This window comes from Arachis hypogaea, chromosome 2 (genome assembly GCF_003086295.3).
Source record: "Arachis hypogaea cultivar Tifrunner chromosome 2, arahy.Tifrunner.gnm2.J5K5, whole genome shotgun sequence".
Lineage (NCBI taxonomy): Eukaryota > Viridiplantae > Streptophyta > Magnoliopsida > Fabales > Fabaceae > Arachis > Arachis hypogaea.
This window is the reverse complement of record NC_092037.1, coordinates 24959574-24976451: the sequence shown is the minus strand read 5'-3', so window position 1 is coordinate 24976451 and position 16878 is coordinate 24959574. Positions and strand designations below refer to the sequence as shown.

General features: G+C 43.1%; 1 pseudogene; it reads left to right on the top strand.

The window, feature by feature from the left end:
• Nucleotides 1-1250: 1250 nt before the first annotated feature.
• LOC140176866 (transcription factor PIF1-like) lies at nt 1251-4334 on the top strand (annotated as a pseudogene).
• Nucleotides 4335-16878: the final 12544 nt, after the last annotated feature.

Below are 16878 nucleotides of genomic sequence, written 5' to 3'. Positions count from 1 at the left end.
CGCCTCCACACCAACTCGACGAGTCATTAGCATATCACCCGGATACTGCGATGCCCTATCAGAAAGCTCGGCAAAGTTGAACTGCTCATTCCAGAGGGAATGAGAACTAGATCCAGCAATAAAACCATGAATCTTCTTTTGCCGATCAAAAGCAAGCTCCCCACCACCCACAGCTTCCTGACCACCCTCAGAAATAACCTCCAAAGACGCATCGTCCCTTTTCCTCTTGAACGAAGACGTGGGATGAGCAACTGAAGAGAAAGCTTGCTCTCCAACATCTTTTCGATCACCAGAACCACCAACCCCCTTTTCTTTCTTCTTATTTAAGAAGGACTGCAACTTGTTAGGATCCAACAAGGGAACTCGGCCACCTACAAAAACCCATCAGCATCAGAGGCCCCAACAAGAACCAACACAAGTAACATACATGCAAAAAAATTACCTATATAAGCTTTCAAACCCTCAACATCACCAGAATCATACAAAGATAAAAGTTCAGAGATGGACAAACATTCTCCGGAAGCAAAACACTCAACCAAAAAATCCAAAAACAAATCTTCCTTCTCACTACGGTCGGAAGCCTCTAGAATTTGGCAAGGTTCAGAACATCAATACAACGGAAACCTTTCAATAAGCTCGTCATCTAAGTAAAACTGGTACTCGGTCTCAGCTGACCTAACTTTCACAAAAAAGGATTTAAATTTTTTTAAAGAAGATTTATAAAGGAGAAATAAGGAGCGACCCAGGAAGCTACTAAGACAGACCCACAAACCCTTTCGAACCCCTTTAGCCTGGAATAAAGAAAAGAACAGAGGCAGGGAACAACGGAAAGAAAGAAAATCCATCAAACACTCAAAGGCACGAAGAAAAGCCCAGGAATTGGGATGAAGTTGAGACGGCGCACAATTAAGTTGGGTAAGAACATCACACTCGAAGGAAGAAAATGGGAACCTCAAACCAAGCTCAACTAAACAAGGAGTATACATAAAAAAGTATTCCCAATCACCCCTCCTCTCACACACCCTGTCACTACTAGAACAAGGAAGAAACTCAATAGCTATACCAGGCCCAGCTCTCACAAAATTCGAAACCCTCAAATCAGCCACAGACTCGATAGTTGTGTAAGAAGACGAACGAGTCCTCATGTCATCATGAACCCAATGGTAGGGATCATCTTCCTTTACCTCAACCGCCTTCAATTTTTCCTTCCCTCTCTCTCCTGCCATTAACGAGTAACACACAGTAAAAGGATGGTCAGAGGTACTAACCTTTCGAAGACATCATGGGAGTTAAGCCACAAGAAGTTGAAACAGTAGAGTTGTGAGTTCCAAAACAGATGGAAGCTATTATTACGAGGCCCACTATCTTAGTGGATAAAGCAATTCATACCCACTAGGAACGTGGAAAACCCAAGCGGCAAGACAGCAAATTAAACGACACACGTTTCACAAAAGACTCTTTTCAACAAAAAATCTTTTCAAAACGACTAAAAAGGACCTGAAACAGAAAGCCCACGTACAAACTAAGACATACACATCAAAGCTCGCCCACCGTTCTATACAACGCCAGGCGACCTTGGGGGCTATGATGTGTACCCCTTATACTCGGCACCTGTAGCTCAAACCTAATCCGACCTAAAATCCCGGAGGCAAACAATATCACAACCGTATCATCTCCTAGACCGCTACTCACAACGGTCTACACCACTCAACTCACTCCTGATCCTACGCAAGTCAAAGATACTAACAACAACTCCCACCAGGCATATCGGGAAGAACAAATCCTAACCAACACATCACCCGCCAATAAAGCTAGGTCGAATGAAACCATAGACTCAGGTTCTTCAGAACACGCACTGATTTACTTCTCTTATTTTCTCATAATTCACATTCTTACTTGAGCGTTGGAGTCCCTTTTGCAGGTGCTCCCGCCGCCGTGTTTCAGAAAGCTGAGGTCATAACCGCATAGTGACATCTGGACGACGCATTGCTCGGTTGAGAATCTAAGTGCTCGAACAAGAGTCGCTGACCTCGGCACTACCAGAACGGAACATGTAGCTTTCTTATTCTCATCTGTATTTGTCTCACTGCAAAAGGATGTTGATATTGAATCTCCGGAAGCGAAAAAAAAGCCCGCGGCTCGACATCTACAAAGAGATCTCGTGCAGCAGAGGTCCATAATCTTTCAGAAAGGGTATGCATATACATTGCCTTTATGATTCCACAAGTTATATTATTGGGACAAATTGCACTAACCTCCTTAAAGTTTGGTAAAATTTACCGTGGGGGCTTCCACTTTATTTTTGTTCAGCTTAAATTGACCAAATGATCTCTTCTAATCTTCTAATAGAATAGGTTAATCAGTGTGTTAGGTTTAAAGGGTATTTCTTGCTTCACATAGTTACATTTTACAAGATATAACGATATTAAGTATAATATTATATAAAAATTTTAAAGCAGACCATTTCATGATTTAAGAAATAGAAGGAATCGGATTGAATATTTTACCATACTTCAAAGGAGGTGAGTACTTTTGGCCAATTTTGTTACGGTGATGATTATGGAACCCAAACTTTGATACTTAATTTATCAAGAATGGTTAAAAGTTAATATTTAATTTAAATAATATGAAAATAAAAAATTTTAAAATATTAAAAACTTAAAAGAAAAATTAGGCAAATTCAACGCCAAAGTAGTCTGCAACAGAAAATTGGCTTTTGTTATTTTGTTTCTCACTGGAAGTGTTCATATTGTATTTGCATGCAGAGGCGTCGAGATAGAATTAATGAAAGGATGAGAGCTTTGCAAGAACTTATACCTCGGTGCAACAAGGTCAAGACTTTTTTCTTTTTGGGATTTTACTTAATCTTCATAGCTCTTTCTAATTTTTTATTTTTTTTTATTTTGGTTTTTTTTATTAATAGTCTAACAAAGCATCCATGCTGGATGAACCAATCGAATACATGAAGTCACTAAAGTTACAAGTACAGGTATATTCATTTCTTCTTTCCTCAGGTTTCTGTTTGACATTTTTGTTAGAAAATTTTTGTTCAGAACTACAAGAATTCCACCCCCTTTATTATTGTTGATTTAAGTATACATATTACGAAACTTTTGAAGTATATTTGGACTGCTATTTTGTTTATTTAGTGTGTAATGTTCGTGGGAGATTCATGTCCAAATGTGTGGGAAATTCATCTACATGTCCAAATAACATTCTTTTTAATCACACAGTAGTATACACATTCCAACATCATATATCGTATGATCATTCTTATTAAAATATTACTAGAGTTGTTCCTCCTTTCCGTTGTGACCAAAATTACCGTGCTGCAAGCTTCTTCCTCAACTATCTCATCAAAATTTATCCAAATTGAAGATTATTGACATCTTTCATCCACCAGCTTGCGGGGCATATTAAAATATTATTAGAGTTGTTAGTAGTTGGGAGTTAAGTTAGTAATGGCTAATAGTTAGTAGATGGATATTTACGAGGTTTGTTAGTAATATCCTCTATGACTCTTATATCATGTAACAACAACTTCACATATAATATTATCTTCTTATTCTGCTCTTCTCCCAAAAATTTAACAATTCTGAGTAAAATAGAGACCAATTTACTTGTGCAGATGATGTCCATGGGATGCAGCATGCTACCGATGATGTTCTCCGGAATCCAGCAGTATATATGTGTGTGGTTAATAATTCCTAGGAATTTTAAGATGGGAATATTGTATGTCTATGTTTGGTTCAGAGTTTAAAAAGCTATTTTCAAGCAAGTTTGATTCCAGAGAATCAAAATATCATCATTTCAATTCCCACCTTCTCCTTGGGTATATGTGATTCTCATGAGAATGAAATCTTTGTAACAATGTAATACTTAAACCACACTCACCCTCAATGGGAATGGGGATTGGAATGGGTATGGGCGTGGAAATGGGAATGAACAGACCAGTAATGCCATTTCCCAACATGTTAGCTGGTTCTGCTTTGCCACCAGCAACTCCTTCAGGTGCTCCTCGTTTGGGACCAAGATTCCCTTTGCCCCTTTTCCATATGCCCCATGTTGATGCATCAAGAATGCAAGTGCAAAACCTGCCAGATAATCATAATGTGCCTACTTCAATTGGTACATCGGATCCAGCAGTTCAATCATCAGCAATACCTTGGTCCACACCAGATAAATTTACATTTAATGCAGGTAAAATGTTGCTCCTAAATTGTATACTTCGCATATGAAATTATATATACATATATTATACTCTCATTATGTTCCCAATTCCCACTATATGGACCAAATGTCATGTAGCTTTGTTGCACAATGCCCTTTATTGAAATTGAGAACTAGAAAATTGATATGCACTTCTTGTCCTAGGAAATACACTTTTTGCTTTATATTAAAAAAATGATAATATGAAAAAACAATTTATCAATTTTGCAATGATATATGATCATGGATTAGTGGGGCTCATGGTTTGTTGGAAAAGTAAATTGTAAAATGTAAATAAGTTACCTGATGAGTGATGTATATGATGTGGTATGGGGGGCATTAGTTATATATACTTTATCTGTATATTGGAAATACTAAGTGTGACAAATTGGAAGTTATTCTGCTTCAAATGCTTTATTAGTAGCATAGAAAAAGATGATTACGCAGCTGCCAAACACTCTTGGTTTCTAAGACTCGTTAAAAAATATGCCAAATTATTAGGAAAATGTAATATGTCAAATAACCAATCATTAGGAAAAAGGACTATGCTACCTGTTCGGTAGGTCGGTTACCGGACGGTTCGGGTGAATCCTCGATTTGATAGGTGGGGTGCGGGCTGGAACCAGGTCGCGAGGGTGAGATTGGAGTAGCTGACTTTTCGAGCTCTTGACGTGGAGGGGGTGTCACCTGCAAAGACACTCCGACGCCCAAGTCAGTTGAATGTGCAGGCGAAAAAGGGATAGAGTGGTATCTAACGTATCGTGGGGGAGGGGTAGGACCCTCCCCATATATACTGTGTCAGAAGTGGGTCCCACCAGAGAAGACCCACCTTCCTCGAAGCTTCCTCATACAGCTGTAGTGATGAGTTGTCAAGGACGCGTGTCCGGGTCTGTGGTTAAGCAGCTCGCACCAGACCGTTCGGGTCGGGTGGTCTACGTGTCGGGTCGGCCCGCAATCAATTTGGGCCAGGCCGCAACAGTCCCCCCACGCGCCAGCAATAGTCGTGAGGGCTGTTGGTAGTGTGTTGTCTCTTCTTTCGCGCGTTGTCGCGAGGTCGGCCGTCTGTAGGAGGAACGTGCCTCTTGCGCGCGTCTGTTTATTGCCAGGGTGATCATTTGTCGCCTCGTTCCTCGCACCGAGTATTAAATGCTCATAATGGGTTAAAAAACCCTGTGCGCAAAGACCATTTTGCCCCTAGTCCTTTCGCGCCTCTCGAGTGGCAGTTTTAAACCGTTCGGTTTCCTTTTCCTTTCCTATCATTGCTTCTCCTATCTTCATCTTTTTCTCTCTCAAGTATCCAGGGCATCATTTTTGCATTCTTGTGTGTTCCCTTCTCTTCCGGGTTTCTGCAACTATTCCAGGTAAATATCAATCCCTTTTCCTTTTGTTTCAAGGTCCCTCCTTTTTTCTTTTCATCATTGGTTCTTCCGTTTGCATGCTGCTTATTTGCTTTGTATGATAAATGGCCTTAGTGTTGAGTAGGTGCGTTAGGGGGGTCACTATTCTAGGATATTATTTAGGCTTTTGCTTGGATTTTACTTTAGTCTTGCTTAATTTTAGTTACTGGATAGGCTAAATGTAGTTCCTGGGATTTTGTCGAGCTCCCGACCTCGTAGACTAACCGAGTGGTACCCCCATTGTAGGTATGCCTTGCGTCGTCTCCCGAGCTTCTACCTCCGCCGCGGGTTATGACCCATACGCCTAGGTGGCTTCTGACTTGAGGGACTCTCCGAACCAGATGGGTGAGGAGGAGCTTACCGAGTTTCGTCAGGCCGAGTACCTGTGCGGAGGTACCGACGAGGAGGCCAATTACGACGTCTTCGTTCCTGCCTCTCACGAGCGGTTGTATGAACTCAATTTCCACGCCCCCCGAGTTGCTGACTGGATTTGGTTTTACAAAGCCATGTTCACCCAAGTGGGGTCCGTATCCCCTTCTCCGCTTTTCAAATGGGGCTCCTTAGTCAGATCTCCGTGGCGCCGTCGCAGCTGCATCCGAACAGTTGGGCTTTGATCCGCTGTTTCGAGATGGTGTGTGAATACCTGGAGCTGCTCCGTTGACTTCTTCCTTTACTTTTTTAATCTCACGAATCCTTCCAAGGAGGGGAAGGCGAGGAAAGGGTTCATGTCCTTCCAATCTGCTCAAGGTCGAAAGATCTTTGGCTTGTTCGAGGACTCTTATCACGGGTTCAAAGATAAGTATTTTAAGGTGCGTCCATTCAAAGGTCACCATCCTTTCGGGTTGTCATTGGAGGGAGAACGCCTTATCCCGACATATTGGAGTTTCGAGGCGGAGTCTAACGCTTTTATTAAGGTGACCTATAAGGGGATGTCTGCCGTGGATAGAAAAATTGCCGACGTGTTGTGGGCCGTTTTTGGGAGAAACCACGTGAACCCCCACCTTCTTATGGGTAACCGGGAGGTAGCCCAGAATTATATTTGTGAGTGGTTTTTGTCTTGTGTTTTTTGCATGGTTGCTACTTTGGTTTGTTATGCCGACTAAATGACTAACTTGTTCATTTCTGTTGCAGTGGGAATGTCTGCTGAAGTGATAGGCCTTGAGAGCTTGTTCAGAACTTTTCTGGCGGAAAGTGATGGGGAGAAGGCCGACGAGCAGCCGGTAGTCCCTCCCGGGGACAAGGAGGATCAAGTGGCGCCCTCACCCCGTGACGTCGACATGTCGGATAAACTTGTTGACGTGGCGCACGTTTCTCCCGATCTTGGGGAGGCGGCTGGTACCAGGCATTCGTCTTCTGCTCAACAAGTCGAGGAGGATGACTTGAGGGTCATTCCTACCCCCAAGAGGCAGAGATCACACTCCAGCCCCGAAGGGGCTCTCACCGTGATAGAGAGAAACTTTGATGCCGGGACGTTCATAGACTCCCAGTTGCTTCCCGGCACGGAGGAACACTTTCATGGTACCGACCTTGCGGGGCAGGCGCAATGGATGTAACGTACCCTCCTTCGCGGTGCGGCCATTGCTCGGAAGGCGGAGTTTAAGTTATCGGGTATGCAGTCGCTATGCTGGAAGCTCGAATCTGCTGTTACAGCCAACAACAAATTCAAAACTCAAGTTGAAACGCTCCGAAGGTAGCTGTCTGAGGCGACGGAGAAGCTTAAGACTGCCGAGGAGGAGGCTGCGTCTGCCCAAGAAAAATTGAAGACTTCTGATGCTACCATATCTCGGCTGACCGAGCGGGAGATGACATTGGAAAGCCAGCTCAGTGCCGCGCAAGGTTGGGTGGTCGCCTTGGAAAAGGAACGGGACACGGCCGTCTCGGCTGCTAAGACTGCTCAAGTTGAGGTTGAGGGGCTCAGAAAGAAACATAAGGAGGTCAAAGAGCAGGGAAAGAGCGCGATCTTTATGACTGTGGAGGCTCTTAAGGCTCAGGTGAAGATCGTGGCTCCCGACTTTAAAACGTCGGCAATTGGAGTTTTCAAGACAATCAAGGATGGAAGATTGTTGATATGCCCAAAAAGTGAACTCTTGTACCTTGTGTTTTTGTGGTTTTGTTGTAGAACTTCTGAAATTATTTTTGTTATACCTTATTAGTCACTTGGTCGGCTTGTGATTATCGTCTTTATGCGCTTATCTGGTAGTGTTTTCATTTTGTTTTGTTTCCGTTTTGTCAGTGTATGCTTGTCGCTCGTTGTTCGTTTACCGTTATGTTGGTATCTTTGGCGAAGCCACATCGTGGCTTTGCTATTATCATGGCCGTTTGTTATGGCTTTAACTTGGTTGGCTCCCGGGGTGATCAGTCCCAGGGCGCTGTATCATTGTCCCATTACCATTCGTTATGAGGAACATGTTGTCATGGGATGCATAATTGGGGAAGAATAAAAGGAGAAATTTGTTAAGTAAATATTAATCGACAGTTAAACAGGTCTATAGCCATGGTAAGTGTTTAATAACAATAGATCACTGAGCTCGTCAAACCGCCTAGACGGCGTGCCTGAGCTAGGAATAAAATCTTCTCAAGTTACCTGCATTCCATGTTCTTGGGATTTCCTTGTCGTCGAGCTTTTCTAATTTGTAGGCGCCTTTGCCGAGCACTTTTCTGACCCTGTAGGGGCCTTCCCATTTTGCCGCCAGTTTTCCTTCCCCTTGGGTCGGTAGCCCTATATCATGCGTCGCAAGACGAGGTCATTTTCTCCAAATTCCCTCCTGAGCACTTTGGCGTTGTAGCGCAGGGCCATTCTTTGCTTCAGTGCTACTTTTGTCAAATGGGCCATCTCCCTGGCCTCATCCACCAGGTCCTTTTCTACTGCTTCTTCTACTCCCTTCAGAAGTACCTGCGAACTCGGCTCGCCGATCTCCACAGATATCATCGCGTCCACCCCATACGTCAGGCGGAAGGGGGTTTATCCCGTGAAGGACTGCTCGATTGTACGGTAAGACCAGAGGATCGAGACGAGTTCATCGGCCCATACACCTTTTCTGTTATCCAGCCGCTTCTTGAAGCCCAGCAAGATGACCTTATTTGCATACTCGACTTGCCCATTTGTCTAGGGGTGTTCCACCGAAGAGAATTTCTATTTTATACCCAGGCCGGCGAGGAATTCTATGAACTTCTTGTCAATGAACTGCGTCCCGTTGTCTGAGATGACGACTTTCGAGATGCCGAATCGAGTTATCACCTGCCTCCACATGAACTTTCTGCAATTGGAGGATGATATGCTGGCCAGTGGTTCGGCCTCTATCCATTTGGTATAGTAGTCGATGGCCACTATGAGATATTTGACTTGCCCCGGACCAACCGGGAAAGGTCCCAAGAGGTCGATTCTCCATTGTGGGAAAGGTCGGGAGGACGTCAGTAGACTTAGTTCGGAAGCAGGTGTTCTGTGGAAGTTGGCGTTCTCCTGACACTTGACGCATTTCTTCACAAATTCTTTGGAATCTTCCATCATTGATGGCCAGTAGTATCCAGCTCGGATGAGCTTTCTCGCTAGGGCTTTGCCCCCGATATGGTGGCCGCAGCACCCTTCGTGGACTTCTCTGAGTACGTAATTCGTCTGCTCGGGGTGTAGGCACTTCAACAGGGGCTGGCTGAGTCCCTTTTTAAACAGTTATCCCTGTATGGTCACATATTTGGCTGCCTCCCTTCTCAACGCTTTAACTGCCTTCTCGTCGTCAGGGAGTTTACCGTTTTCCAGAAAATTGATGATAGGGTCCAACCAAGAGGGGCCTAACTTTGTCAAGTGGAGGGCAATTGCTGGTTCCTTTACCATGCCTTGGATGAGAGATCGGTTGCCGACTCTCGGTTTCGTGCTTGCTAGCTTAGATAGGAAGTCTGCCCATGTGTTCCTTTCCCTTGGGACGTGTTGGATCGTGACCTCCTCGAACTGCTTGCTCAACTCTCTAACCTTCTCCAAGTACTTTTGCAACAGTGAGTCTCTGGCTTGGTAGCTTTCATTTACTTGCGAGGTGACGATCTGTGAGTCGCTACACACCTCCAGCCTCGTCGCGCCGACTTCCTGAGCTAGGGTTAGGCCTCCCAAGAGGGCCTCATACTCTGCTTGGTTGTTTGATACCGGAAACTCAAACTTAATCGATTGCTCGTATATGACCCCGGCAGGGCTTTCCAAGATGATCCCGGCTCCTCCGGACTTTTGGTTAGAGGCCCCGTCTACGTGGAGCCTCCACCGTATGTCCATTTCCTTGGTTGGGTCCCCCGTTACTTCTACCAAGAAGTCGGCCATTGCTTGTGCCTTAATCGCATGTCGGGGCTCATACCGCAAGTCGTACTGGGAGAGCTCAATGGCCCAAGTCATCATTCTTTCCACTAAATCGGGTTTTTAGAGTACTTGACGGATTCCCTGGTCCGTCCTCACGACGATCTGGTGGCCTTGGAAGTACTGCCTTAGTCTAAGGGAAGAGGTCAAGAGTGTCAGTGCCAGCTTCTCTAATTTGCTATACCGCGGTTCTGCTCCTTGCAGCGCTCTACTCACAAAGTAAATTGGCTGCTGAGCCTTTCCTTCTTCCCGCACCAAGACCGTCGCAAGCGCCTCTTCCGTTATGGCCAGGTACAGGTAGAGTGGTTTTCCGACCTTGGGCTTCCCGAGTACGGGGGGTGCAGCCAGGATCTCTTTGAAGTGATTGAATGCCTCCTCGCACGCAGGGGTCCATTCGAACACTATCCCTTTTCTCATCAGATTGAAAAAGGGTAGGGCTTTTGCTGCCGACGCCCCGAAGAAGTGAGACAGCGCGGTGAGCCTTCCTGCCAGCCTCTGGACGTCTTTGACACAGCCCGGGCTCTTTATTTGGAGTATCGCCTGGCACCTTTTGGGATTGGCTTCCACCCCCCTTTGGGTTATCATAAATCCTAGGAATTTTCTAGCCTCCATGGCAAAGGCGCACTTGAGCGGGTTGAGCCTCATGCCGTGTTGTCGGAGGAACGCGAACACGTTCCCCAAGTCGCTCAGGAGAACATCAGGCCGGGTGGTCTTCGCGAGGATGTCATCTACATAGACTTCCACGGTCTTGCCTATGAGATCGCTGAATATCTTCTTCATCAGCCTCTAGTACGTGGCCCCCGCATTTTTTAAGCCAAATGGCATCACCTTGTAGCAATAGATTCCTTTCAACGTTATGAATGTTGTTTTATCCTTGTCAGGTGGTGCGGTATTTTATAATCCACAACTTACCGGTAAGTGCACCGGGTCGTACCAAGTAATACCTTACGTGAGTAAAGGTCGATCCCACAAGGATTGATGGATTAAGCAACAAAAAGGTTTGATAGGATTAGTTAGGCAAGCAAAAAATAGTGTTGGAAGTTCAAAGAGCATTAAACAGTAAATTAAGAATTTCAGAAAGCAAGCAGCAATGAGTTGAGAATAAAATTGGAGAAAGCAGTTAAGGTTTCAGAGTTATCTATTTTTCCGGATTGAATTTTCTTACTAACTATTTTAATCATGCAAGATTTAATTCATGGCAAACTATATGTGACTAGACCCTAATTCCTTAGACCTTCCTAGTCTCCTCTAAAATTCATTAACTGCCAATTCCTTGGTCAATTAATTTTAATTAAAGGGTGATGATCAATTTCTAGTTTATATGCCAAAAGAATCCTAATTATCCAAAAAATAAAGGGATTATATGTCACGTATCCTATTAAATACAAACAATTAGAAATTCAGTATTATATGTTTTCAAGTTGTTGTTCAAGTAAAGAGCGTTTCCAAGTTTTACAAGAACTCAATTAGAACAAGGGTCATACTTCCGTTCCACCCAAATTCATAAAATAAAGAGCGAAAATAATTATTGAAATATAAATCAAAACATGAATTAAATTAGAAAGATCAAACGAATAAATCCATACAAATAGACAGAGCTCCTAACCTTAACAATGGAGGTTTAGTTGCTCATGATTGAGAGGGAAAATAAGGATTCAGGTAAAATGTATTGTCTTCCAATCTGATGGCATCAGATCCCTTTTTATAACTAATCCTAATAAATTTAAAATCTAATTCTCTAAAATATCTTTTCCTAAAAGATAAGATTTGAATTTAAATTCGAATTAATTAACAGATCTTCAGTTGATGGGTGGGGACCACTTGATTTGTCCAGTCTGCAGCTTCTAATCTGTGTTTTCTGGGCTGGAAACTGGGTCAAAACAGCCCAGAAATCGCTCCCAGCGTCTTTCTGCTTTTTCTGCACGTGGCGCATGTCACGCGTACGCGTCAGTTATGCGGATGCGTCGCTGGTCTTCTTCGCGAGTCACGCGGACGCGTCGGTCACACGGACGCATCGCTGAGCAAATCTTAAAATCACGCGTACGCGTCAGTCACGCGTATGCGTCGCCATGGATACTTCCAGATCACGCGCACACGTCAAGCATGCGTGCGCGTCGCTTCTCGCAGCCATCTTCTTTGATTCTTGTGCTGCAGAAACTCCGTCAAATTTCACCAAATGCTACCTAAAATAAACAGTATTGCACAAAACTCAAAATAGCATCCATAGTGGCTAAAATATAATTAATTCTTTATTAAACTCAACAATTTAAGTGCAAATTCACAAGGAAAAGATAGAAAAGATGCTCACGCATCACAACACCAAACTTAAACTGTTGCTTGTCCTCAAGCAACCAAAACTAACATAGGATGTGAATTTGCATGAGAATGAGAGTTTGATTAAGCTCATGTCTCTTTTTATAGTGGGTTTTATAACTGTAATCCTGAATAGGTTTGGCATCTCACTCTCACTTGAATCAGAAGAATGTTAATGTCATTGGAAATTAGAATCCGGATAATATTATGAATTCTCTGATCTTTATATTTCAGTTTAATCCTTGAACATAGCAAAATTTACTTTAATTTATTTTTCTTTGGTGCTTTGCACCTTGAGCCTAGCCGTGACTTTAAATGTTTTGTCTCAAGAATTACTTGACACAGAAACACCACAAGCACTTAACTGGGGGACTCTCTTTGAGTCCTGATTTTTCTTTCAGTTACTCCCAGACAGTGGTGCTTAAAGCCTTTGGCATACTCTGTTAAACGCACTTGGTCTCGACTTTAAGTATTCTGTCTCAAGGATTACTTGACACAATCACACCACAAGCATATGACTAGGGAAACAACTCTTTTAGCTTTTAATCATGTCTGACTTCCCTAGTTATTGATGCTCATAGCCTTGGACCTTGCTTTTATTTATTACTTATTATCTATTTTTTTCTTTTGCTGTTTCTTTTGCTTCAAGGATTTAAATTTTTGTTTATTTCAGAGAAGTCATTACAATTCTCTAAATTCCTGTTCCTTATACATCTACATCCCTTGATTCAAATTCAAATATGCACTGTTCATATCATGCATTCAGAATTACCATTAATACCACCACATTTAAGTAAATAAGACTATTTAAAATTAACTCAATTTCTCATGCAATATATCACTTCTTTTCTTTTCTCTTTAGATTCAAGTTCAGTGAGTGGTACATGAAATATCTTTTCAGCATTAAAGCAATTAAAAGAAAACTAACTAGTTCTAGGATTCTAACTAATAAAAGATCATGCAGCAAACAAAGTAAAATAGCAGAAAGCCGGAACATAACATAGAGAAAGAGGGGAGGAATAAAAAATGAAAGGAACTCAACCACCTTAGTTATCTTAGCGGTCGTTTTATTCTTTAGGTTGTGCTCCTCAGTGAAGATGATTCGCCTCCCTTTGGGTGCTATAGGAATAAACAGAAAACCTTTACGCGAAGCGTCAACACCAAACTTAAAGGTTTGCTTGTCCTCAAGCAAATAAGAACTGAAAATAGAAAGAGACAAATAGTATGATGAAAGAAAAAGAAAAGGATAAAAGAACAAGAGAGAATTAGGAGTGAGAGAGAGAGAGAGAGAGAGAGAAGTGAAAACTGTGCGGCGAACAAGTGTAGTTGTACGGTGAAGGCGACGCGGACGCGTGCAGTACGCGTGCGCGTGGGTCACAAATTTTCTTTAATGACGCGTTAGCGTCAGGCACGCGTATGCGTCATTGGGTTTTGTGCAATTTGCGCGAAGCCAGCCGCGCGTACACACAACTCTCTGTTCACGTGGCTTGAGAACCCAGATTTTCAATCGACGCGTGCGCGTCATGCACACGCACGCGTGGGGAACTATTTTTGCAAATGACGCGCATGCGTCTGGGACGCGTATGCATGAGTAAATTTGTGCCTCTATCACGCTTCCAACCCCAAGCCAGCACAACCCTCTGCCCAAACACTCCTTTTACATCGACTTTGCAGGTCACGCGTACGCGTCAATGACGCGCACGTGTGGATGGCAATAAGTGCAAACGACGCGCACGCCGAATGCGTGGTCATGTTTGTGCGCCAAGCATGAGTCCAGCACCATTCCCACGCAACTCTCTGTCAATTTTGTTTTTCATGCACACATGATTGACGCGTTCGCGTCAGTGACGCTTGCGTGTCGTGTGCTCTTTATTTTTATTTTTTTTTTGAGGTGTTCGATTCCTGGAATAACATAGCTGCATGATTAGAAAATTAGTAAGAACTTAATAAAAATAAAATAAATAAGAAAACTACTACTACGAAAAATAAAAATAGCTAAGGATACGAAATTATCGGGTTGTCTCCCGACAAGCGCTTCTTTATCGTCACTAGCTTGACGGTCAGCTCCTCTAAGCAGGAGGATCATAGGGGCTTAGCTCTTTACCCCTTACTTTGAACTTCTTTCTTGTGTCTCCATAACGTAGCTCAATATGCTCCAGAGAAAGGATTTTGATTACTGTATAAATCCACTTTGGATTGCTAGTCAACACCACCCTCATTCCTGGGGAGAAACCTTCAGTGGGGATCTTTTTGTTTCTCCATCCTTTGGGTACTTTCTTCTTTTTGGGAACCTCCTCCTTGGTAGATGATGCATTCCCAACACCAAACTTAGGTTTGATGTCAGGAGGATTTTTATTGATTGTTACCAAGGGAGGTTTGAGCTGTAGATTCTGCTGTGTATCATCAGGGGGTTTTTGAAGGATTGGATCAATAAGCTCAGCCTGCATGCACCACTCTTCTTCACCTGTTGGATGTATATCTTTGAAGACATAAAAGACCAGTTGCTCATTATGCACTCTAAGCACTAATTCACCCACTTCTACATCAATCAGAGCTCTTCCAGTAGCTAGGAATGGTCTTCCTAGAATTATAGAGGCATTCTCATCCTCCCCTGTGTCAAGAATCACAAAGTCTGCTGAGAGGAAGAACTTACCCACTTTGACCAAGATATTCTCCACTAATCCGTATGCAGGCATCATAGATTTGTCTGCCATCTATAATGCTATCTTTGTGGGTTGTGCCTCTTGGATTTGCAGCTTCTTCATCACAGATAAGGGAATTAGATTTATGCTTTCCCCTAGATCACATAAGGCTTTCTCAAAGGTTGTGCTCCCAATAGTGCATGGAATTTGAAAGCTCCCTGGATCTGGCATCTTCCTTGGCAAGTTATTCTGAATTACAGCACTACATTCCTTAGTCAAGACTACTGTCTCATCTCCCTTTAAACGCTTTTTTCTTTGACAACAGCTCCTTCATGAACATGACATAGATAGGTATTTGCTCCAAAACCTCAGCAAAAGGAATATTGTTTTGTAACTTTCTGAAGATTTCAAAGAACTTTGAAAACTGCTTATCCTTGGTCTCCTTTTGAAGTCTCTGGGGATACGGCATCTTAGGCTTGTACTTAGGAGCCTTTGGCAATGTAGGATGAGTGTCAAGAGAGTCTAGGAATGGATTGTCCGCACGCTTTGGAGGGGCGTGCTCTACTTCTTCCTTCTTCTCCTCTGGAGCTTCTTTTTCAACTAATTCTTCATTGACCTTGGTCTCAGAGCCAGCTACTTTACCACTTCTCAATTGAATAACCTTGCAATCTTCTCCTGGGTTCACCACTGTATCACCTTGAAATGTACTTGCAGACCTCTCAAGTATTTGCTTGCTCAGTTGGCCCACTAGCACTTCTAAATTTTTAATGGAGGCTCTGGTTTCCTGCATAACTTTTGCTTCTGGACTTTTCACTTGTCCACTTATCACGGTGATAGCCTTGTATTCCTCTCTTGGATTTGGAATTGTGTTACCAGAAAGGCTATTAGTGGTCCTCTGATCAATTTCAGTGACTTTTGTGGCTAATTGACCCATTTGAATCTCCAGGTTCTTGATGGATGCTCTGGTTTCCTGTCTAAAACCTGTCAATATTGCTTTCAAATCATTGTTCTGTTGGAAACCGCCCTGAGAATTATTGTTGAAGTTATGAGGTCTCTGAGGTTGATCCCTCCATCCAAAATTTGGGTGATTCCTCCACCCCTGATTGTATGTCTTAGAATATGGATCATTGTTGGGATTCCTAGGACCACTCCCTATATAATTCACCTGTTCAGAAGAGGGTTGAGCATAATCATAATTATCATTTAGCACAAAATTACCTGCCATGTCATAGGAGACTTTCTGTGGTGGATTTTGGGTGTTGATAGCTGAGACTTGCAGGCCACCCATCTGTTGAGTAAAAAGATTTATTTGCTGAGACATCAGCTTGTTCTGAGCAAGAAGAGTATTAACAGCATCTACTTCCAACACGCCTCTCTTCTGAGGGGTCTCAGAGCTCACCGGATTCCTGTTAGATGAGTATAAATATTGGTTGCTTGAAACCAATTCAATAAGCTCAATAGTCTCCTCTGGTGTCTTCTTCTTGTGTAATGAACCTCTTGCAGAATTGTCTAAGCACATCTTGGACATTTCACCCAAGCCTTCATAAAAGATGTCTAGTTGAGTCCATTTGGAGAACATGTTCGGAGGGCATTGCCTAATCAGTAGCTTGTATCTCTTCCAAGCTTCATACAGAGTCTCACTATCCTTCTGTCTGAAGGTCTGAACCTCCATCCTAAGCTTATTCAGCTTTTTTGGTGGGAAAAATTTTGTGAGAAACTCAGTAACCACCTTGTTCCAAGTGTCCAAACTCTCCTTGGGTTGGGAATCTAGCCATAGCTTTGCTCCATCCCTCAGAGCAAACGGGAAGAGCATGAGTTTGTACACATCTGGGTTTACTCCATTTGTCTTCACAGTATCATAAATTTGTAGAAAACTAGAAATAAACTGATTTGGGTCTTCGTGGGGAAGACCATGATACTGGCAGTTTTGTTGCACCAGGGTAACCAGTTGAGGCTTCAACTCAAAGTTGTTCGCAGCAATAGG